The sequence below is a fragment of the Capsicum annuum genome, chromosome 3 (genome assembly GCF_002878395.1).
Source record: "Capsicum annuum cultivar UCD-10X-F1 chromosome 3, UCD10Xv1.1, whole genome shotgun sequence".
NCBI classification, from domain to species: Eukaryota; Viridiplantae; Streptophyta; class Magnoliopsida; order Solanales; family Solanaceae; genus Capsicum; species Capsicum annuum.
This window is the reverse complement of record NC_061113.1, coordinates 194,888,457-194,896,813: the sequence shown is the minus strand read 5'-3', so window position 1 is coordinate 194,896,813 and position 8,357 is coordinate 194,888,457. Positions and strand designations below refer to the sequence as shown.

General features: G+C 36.4%; 1 non-coding gene across 1 annotated transcript; it reads right to left on the bottom strand.

Annotated features, from left to right (window-relative positions):
• Positions 1–6,463: 6,463 nt before the first annotated feature.
• LOC124897436 lies at positions 6,464–6,574 on the bottom strand. Its single transcript, XR_007054155.1, has one exon. It is a non-coding gene; the product is annotated as a small nucleolar RNA R71 (small nucleolar RNA).
• Between the last annotated feature and the right edge of the window lie 1,783 nt (positions 6,575–8,357).

Genomic DNA, 8,357 nt, shown 5'->3' with positions numbered 1-8,357 from the left:
AAAAAATGAGCAAACAAAAATCAAAGGAATCTAAGACCTTAGACTTTATAGCTTGAAATAAGACCATAAAAAAGTGAAGCATTCCTAAATGCCTCACACCCTCTCTCTTATAAGTGTGACGTACACATAAAAAAAGACTCTACTAGACATGGCTTTGTGAACACCCAACTGACCATGAACCTAGGCTCTGATACCAACTTGACACGACCAAAATGGGAGCCTTGTCGTAATGGGCACCTTGACCCTAACAAGGACCGTAAATCACCCTATTTACCTAACCTAACCATCATATCAATCCAGAAGTGTCGGATTAACTCTCAGCATATAACAAGATAGCAAAAACAAGACTAATAATCATACTTAAGAAGTGTCTATCAATCGATTGATGTCAATAAACTAGACCAACATACCCAAGTCCACAGTTATCAACAAAGCTTTTACAAATTTAAAGTCAATAATATATCGGGACATGCCCCCGATAATAGCCAAAGCCAAGTCTAAAATAAGTCTATGACATAAGGTAGAAAGACCATGAAATGTATGCCTTTCGAAGTATGGAAACTCACCATTTCAATATCAAAACTTGAATCGCTTGAACACCTGATCACTGCACAAGAAGATAAGAAGAAGCTTTAACCCTTGTGTTGAGTGGGGACACATCATCCGAAGATGGTTAGCGGTTGGAGCGCTAGCATGTAACTCAAGGATAAAGATAAAATAGTGTCATTATTCAATACCGATTCAAACCATCATATGTAACCACATTCATATACATAGGCATATATATAGATATATGTATACATTAAGTGTTGGGAAATGGAACAAGGCCTTAGCATGCATTTCGAAGCACCCAATCATGAAACATGAAGTGGAGTACTTTAACCTCCCACTTGCGTAGGTTACGAAGTTTGAACTTCCCAGTTATATCAAGCAAGAGGACTCTAATCTTCAACTATTTAATTGAGAAAGCAGACTCTAACCATAAGCTATTTTATCAAACAAGTGGACTCTAACCATAAGTCATCTTATTAGACAAGTGGACTTTAATCACAATCCATCTTATTAAGCAAGTGGACTCTAACCACAAGCTGTCGTGTCAATTACTAGTCGACATTGGGACTCTAACCCTTTGTCCATGCATTCACATCCACTCAGTTCAACATTTAAAAACTCTAACCCACTTAGTTAATTCAAGCCATCAAGGATACAATTCAACACCATACATGAGCACAAAGTCTTTATGAACCATTTATCAATCAATCACTTTAACAGGCCAATGCCTTAGTTTCAATCACTATTCAATTTAAATTATGGTCATCAATACCTTTACTAACCCATTCATTCTTCATTGGCATTCTTACACCAAGCTTTAGTTCAAACCCAATTTAATTTCATATTTAGGGACTCAAACCCCTTTTTAACTAAGCAAACCACCAAGGTTATCAATTAACTCATTACATGGCCAACAAAGACTTTATGAAATAATTTACCAATTATTCTTACTCATTAATCCATTGCCTTAGTTCAAAACACTATTAACACGTGACTAGTTATTTCTCTTAGACATTTTCACAAACACCTTGAGGGCATACCTTTACCATAACCAAAATCAAAGTGAAAATCATCAAGACTATGGTTACTCATGACCCATTTGTTAGACCACAATCAACTAGCACCCACATATACAAACCATCACCAAAATATATATAAACGCAAGTTAAACCAAAAGTAATCAGTATTCAACCATATGCAGCCAAACCCTTAATTTTTTATTTTTTTAAACCACTATTTAAGAATTATCATCACACTATAAAACACATGATATTTGAGAAATAATAATGAGGGGAAAGTCACATGCCTTATACAAGATGATTCCCGAAAAGAACTTGACCCCTTTAGCCTCTAGATGAACACCTCTTGAAACCCTAGCCTCCAATATTGTTGAAGAAGTTTAGAGAGGATTTTGGAGTGTTTTTTTTATCTTTTTCAGTGAAGAATGAAAGGCCAAATAATGTTATAAGTCATGGGCCTTAAGGGTTTTTTGGTGGGAAATTTTTGGAATGCCCTCAGCTTAAATGCTGAAAACTTACTTGCAGGTGGGTACGACTTCCATACCTAAACCATACCCTAGGGTACGAGTGGTACCCTATCTCGTACCTTAAGACACATCATGGACCTCCAAACTATCCAACATATGACCATGCTTGGCTAACTTATATCCTAAGGTACGAGAATTACCCTACAACTCATACCCTAAGCAGAATACTCTAGGTCAAGCTCAAGACATCATATGATTGTCAACTTATGAATAGCATCCTAACATACGACTAGAGAGAGGCCAAACCATACCTTGGACAGAATGATATCAACCTAAGCTGATTATCATACGAGAGGGTGGGTACTAGATCATACTCTAGTATATAAGAGGTATGCTCAAATCGTACCCTACCCAGAATCTTAAACTTAGGAAATTCTCTAAGGGTTCAAAGACAAGGTGTTTCACTTGCCTCTAAGGCAAGAGTTACAGAATATCTCATAAATCAAAATATAATGTGATAGTATCAACTATTTTCCATGGGGCGTAACTTGTTGTTTAAAAGTCCTTGGGTTAAGTCTTGCCTCTAAGGCAAGAGTTATTGAATATCTTAAAAATTAGAAAACAATATGGTAATATCAAATCTTGTGCATAGGGCACAACTTGTTGCTTGAAAGCCCTTAGTTTAAGTCATGTCTCTAAAGAAAGAGGTATAAAACATCTCATAAATTAATAGACAGTGTGGTTGTGTCAACTCTTACCTACCGGGAATAACTTGTTGTTTGATGGTCCTTGGACTGATTTGTACCTCTAAGACGAGTTATAGAGCATTAATGAATGGTGATTTTACCACCTATTCTCACTAACATTCGTGCACACTACTTTGTTTTGAATGAATAAATAAGATATATTTATGAGTAAATGCACTAATATCCACTCATTACAGGCATAGATTTGAAGAGATAAAAAGATATGGAATGAAGCTTAAATTGATAAAAAGGGAGCAAGGAAGAGTGCAGTTGAAAACCTGGACCACATCAACCTAGGTTGCTGTGATCGCGGATTGACAAGATGGTCAACATAACGTGGTCATAGAGCACAACCGCAGTCGCATTGTCGTGGTCGTGGAGAATCTTGCACGATTGCGGTTCAGTGGGATTAGGCCCCAGGGTAGTTTTGTAAAATCACATAAACGAATCCCAAATCATATATAGGCAATTATTTGGGTATTGCTTACCCCATAGCTATTTTTTATTTGAAATTAAGAAATTCTAATTGGGCAAGTGTGTAACTAATCTTGGGAGACTTAATTTCTTAGTAATTTTGTGAAGAATGGATGTTTTGGATAATCCCCATGGTATATCTCTTTTTACTTTCTTTATGAGTAGCTAAGTAATTTAGTCTTGGGATTATGTTGAACTAAAGTGTAGTTGTGTGTGAGTGTTGTTGTGCTTGCATGATTTTAGTTATTGAGTATGGATTATAACATTGCTTGGGGTAATGAGTTGGAATTTGATGTGTGAAAACCCCAAACTCTAAAAAATCTTTGTCATCCTTGAAAGAGGGACGAAGGTGAACTTGAGGTAACCCATAACATCCTTGAAAGAGGGTCTTTGAGAACGCCCAAGTGCACACACAAGTGTACGTGGTCTTATCAATTAGTAAAGTGGATTCAAGGAAGCCCAAGTATCGATCTCTCAGGGACTTACGTTCGCCGCCTATCTAATTATAGTTTAACGATTGAGAAAAAGTAAACAAGGAGGTTTAAGTATTGTAAACTAAAAAGAAACTAAACTAATGCGGAAAAGTAAATGAATTTGGAAAATCAAAGGATAGAGATCCACAATTAAGGCTTACGAACAACATACTACGTTATTGAACTTCATTCATTAAATTTCTTATCGTGGTTGTTGATTCGTATGGTTAATTGCATGATCATGGTTTCCAACCTCTAATCCTTTACCTACGTTGAACCTTGCAACTACATCGTTGAGCGGGGATGTAATAGTCTACTTAAGTTCTTTAAAGCTATCATCCTACATGTGAATCCAGTAAGGAATCTAAGTACATCCTTGTCTTAGATACTAATTCAAATTCCTTATTTTATAAATAAACAAGAATCATTCTTTTGTTATTCTCATGTTCTATCTCCCTATTCCCTCTCTCGAGATCACAAGGTTAACAATTGATGTATTCTAAGGGTAGCTAATCCTTAAAATAGTTAAAACAAGAATAAACTAACAACCAATAATTATAAGCAAATTAACAAACTTAATTCAAAAAAAAAAAGTAATCATGGTCGTGTCCTTAACTCCGGATAGGAGTTTTAGCCTTTAATGGAAGTATTCATCATCCAATTCCTTGGATTGATGATACAAACCATAAAAGAAACTAAAATAAAAGAATGATAAAAAATCCTAAAAAGAAGTTGTGTAGCCTCCAATATCTTACAAGGATGTCCAAAAGAAAGTAATAAACGTGAATAATGTCCTATTTATAGTGGAAGAAATAACCCATGCCTTGTTGAACAAGGAAATAATTTTTGGTCGTCTGCGAACCCAGTGACGCACCACGTCGATTATCTCGTTGTGTACATCGAAGCTACGCTTTTAATTCTCATTGGTTCACTGTTTTGGGTGCCTTTTGAATCCATTGATGTGTTACAAGTTCTCAGTATCATTCTCACGCGCCGACACCCTCCCAATACTTTTCAGGTATCAAAATTGGGTCAAGCTGCGTTTTGTGCTTCCGTGATCCATTTCAAGCCTTTTTAAGTTGTTTTCACTTAATTTGAAGCTTGTAAATCCTTAATATATCATAATAGTCCATTAAAAAATCATACTATAGCATTAAAAACAATAATTTAGAGCTCAAAACAACACAACATCCTCAACGATAAACTGGAAACACGAGCTAAGCATAGGCTAAATTCACATTGAGCTTTAACTTATTGTTTTGACTCTTTTCTAGAACCAATTGACCCTTGAACTTTATAAATAAGTTGTTTCACATATAAATATATAATAAAAACCTTATCAACTCATTAAAACACATTATAACCCAACACAATAGACTAGAAAAACACCTAGCTCAAGCTAGTTACACTAGTTTTCTCGGTTGAACTCTAAATGCTCAAATTGAATCAAAACACATGTGAATCCACCATTAAACATTGTAAAAACATTATTTGACGCATAAATTCTCATTAATATCATTATTAACACATATATAATAAGAATCATCCTCAAAATAAGGCTAAATAAGCTAGAATAGTAGCGCTAGAATGCATAAATACACCCAACATCAGTTATAGGGGGACAAAATAATGGTGGAAAATTAATTCTATGGCTTACTACCTTTTTAAATATTATAAATAAGTATTATTGAATTGTAAGCCATGCCAAAAGCATTATCCTAGAAATAGGGATACTTGATTGATGTTTTGGGTGATTACGAATTACAAACTTGTTAGGTGCTCGAAAGAGCCAATGGGTAAAATCATTGTAGTTTTATTGAAATATTGACTACAATTACTTTCAACCTAGACTATCCTTTGATTAACAACTAAACTTCATGCTAAACCATCATTAACCCACTCACTTTACCTTTAGAGAGACATGATCCCAAGACCCTCTCCATTCTTAATTTTAAATCAAAAGTGTTATATCCGTGGATTTTTAGTTGACAAACTATCCCCAAATAAAATCCCCCCATTTTATTTTACATGTCTTATTTATTATCATTCCGAGTAAACTTGTAGTAACTAGAACATCCATAAGATTTGAAGCCTTTAATTCACTCCTTGTGGATTCGACCCCAACTCTAGTTGGATTGTTTGACAACGATCGCCTTACCCCTTAATCATGGGAGTGAATTAAGCGTTATCAAAATAACATCATTTCCAGGGAGTGAAATATAGATTTTACTTATGCAGTGTGATTCTTACTTGGGAATACCCGAGGTGATATGATTTACTTTATTTGTTGTTTTTAAATCTTGTTTTAGGTGATCGAAGTGTTAATGGAATAGTGAGTGATAGCACAAGCAACATGGGACCCTTTGATGCCTTTCTAGATAATGAGGACCCACTAAATAAAGTAGGGTAAACAAGTGCAATCTGTATCCCACCAACTAATGGGAACAGAGTCTTCCATGTGACTAGCGTCATGCTTCACATATCGCAAATAAAAGGATTGTACGGAGGTCAAGCCTTTGAGGGCCCAAATATCTATTTTAAGAATTTTATGGAAGTGTGTGCACCATTTAATATAGCACATATTACACAAGAATCCATTCGACTTTGCCTTTTCCCATTCTCACTAATGGGACGGGCGATTTCATGGCTCCGCTAACTTCCTCTTAGCTTAATTACATCTTGGGATGAGCTTACTAAGGTGTTTATTGATAGATATTTCCTTCTATAAAAATGCTTTAAAAGTGGGACAAGATTGTGAATTTTTGACAAATGAATGGAGAATCGTTATTTGAAACTTGGGAGAGGTTTAACGGTAAGATTGCTCAATGCCCAAATCATGAAGCCCTAGAGAAAATTCGTCTTGAGATCTTCTACCATTTCCTTGATTCATTAAACAAAACAGTGGTATATAATGCGGTGGGTGGTTCCTTAGTGAAGTTGCACCACCACGCGACCTTTCTATTAATTGGAGGAGTGTCAAACCAAAATTAGGGTTGGCATACCTGAGAAACTTAAGCTACCAAGATTCTTTCTACTACTTCCCTAGTCGATAATGAACAAAGAAAGTGGAATAAAAAAAAGGAAGAGAACATGGTGAAAATGATGATCCAACTTGAACTCTTGACAAAACATGTTATGGGCGCACCCACGAAAGCGGTCAACGCTGTAGCATCAAAATCTTATGAAGATGATGAAGAGGCAAAGAAGCTGGATGAGGAACTCTGCTATTTGGCTAACTACTCAGGGGGTTCCTACCCCACTTATCAAAGGCAAGGTGGGAACCAGGGTTGGATTGATCATGACTGGGATAAAGATTGAAGAGATAGGGACCAAGATTATGACCATTATGTTCCTCCTAATGATCAGTCCAAAGCCAAAGAGTCAAATATCGTCGACCCCAAAAAATTCAAGACTGAGGATGTATTGACAAGGATCTTGAATAGAGTGAAAGGAATGGACAAAATGGTCCATGAGTTGAAAGGTGATTTTCTCAACTTTCTCAAACCATGATGTCTCACTCCACCTCTATTAAGTAATTGGAGACCCAAGTTGGGAAAATCTCCATGAAACTAAATGCTAGGTCTAGAGGTGGACTCCCTAGTGACACGATTGCTAATCCAAAGAATAATGCCTAAGTTCTAACAATTGTCACAAAGAGTGGAAAGACCCTTGATGAACCCTCTCAAGGAGACTTGATTGAGAAAATACCCAAAGTGAAGGAAAATGAGGTGTTACCTCAAAGTCAAAAAGAAGATGATGAGAAGGAAACCGATGAAAGTGAAGAAGAAGTGGTTGAGATTAAAAAAACTAGAAAGTGAAGCAAGGCCCCCAATAAAAGTTCTTTACCCATTCCCTCAACGATTGCATAAAAAAGAGAAAGGTGACAAATTGAGAAAGTTCATGGCAAAACTTAGCAATCTATTGATAAACATCCCGTTGATCGAGGTGATCCAAGAGTTCTCGGGGATAGGCTAAGCTAATAAAAAAGTTGATGTCCAAGAAGAAACTTATTGAAGGTGAAAACATCGAGGTGACTCATGGGTGTAGTGCTACTATGGATAGGATGGTTGCAGAAAAGAAAGATGACCTCGGAGCGTTCACCATCCCTTGCACTATCGGTACATATGAGTTTGCAAAAGCTCTATGTGACCTTGGTGCAAGCATCAACTTAATGAATTTTGTTATATTCAAGAAGCTCGGATTGGATGCCCCTACACCCACCTCTATGTGACTTCTTATGGTAGACCGGTCCATTAAAAGGCCGATGGGAATTTTGTTCGATGTCTTTGTTAAAGTTGACTAGTTTATACTCCAGGCAGATTTTGTGGTGTTAGATTGTTAAATGCAACAAGAGGTACCTATCATCTTTGGTTATCTTTTCTTCGCCACTGGGAGGCCCATTGTCGATCTAGAATTGGGGGAGATAAAATTTAGGGTGCAAGAGGATGAAGTCTCTTTCAAAATTTTCAAGTCAAAGAAACAAACCACGGAGCTCCAAGTAGTATCTGTGGTAGCTATTAAAAATGATAAGGTGAATAAGGAGGGGTTTGAAAATCCATCTCAAGAATGAAGAAGAAAGACGTCGTGCCACGATGATAACTAAGGATCTAGGTAGGAGGCAACCCA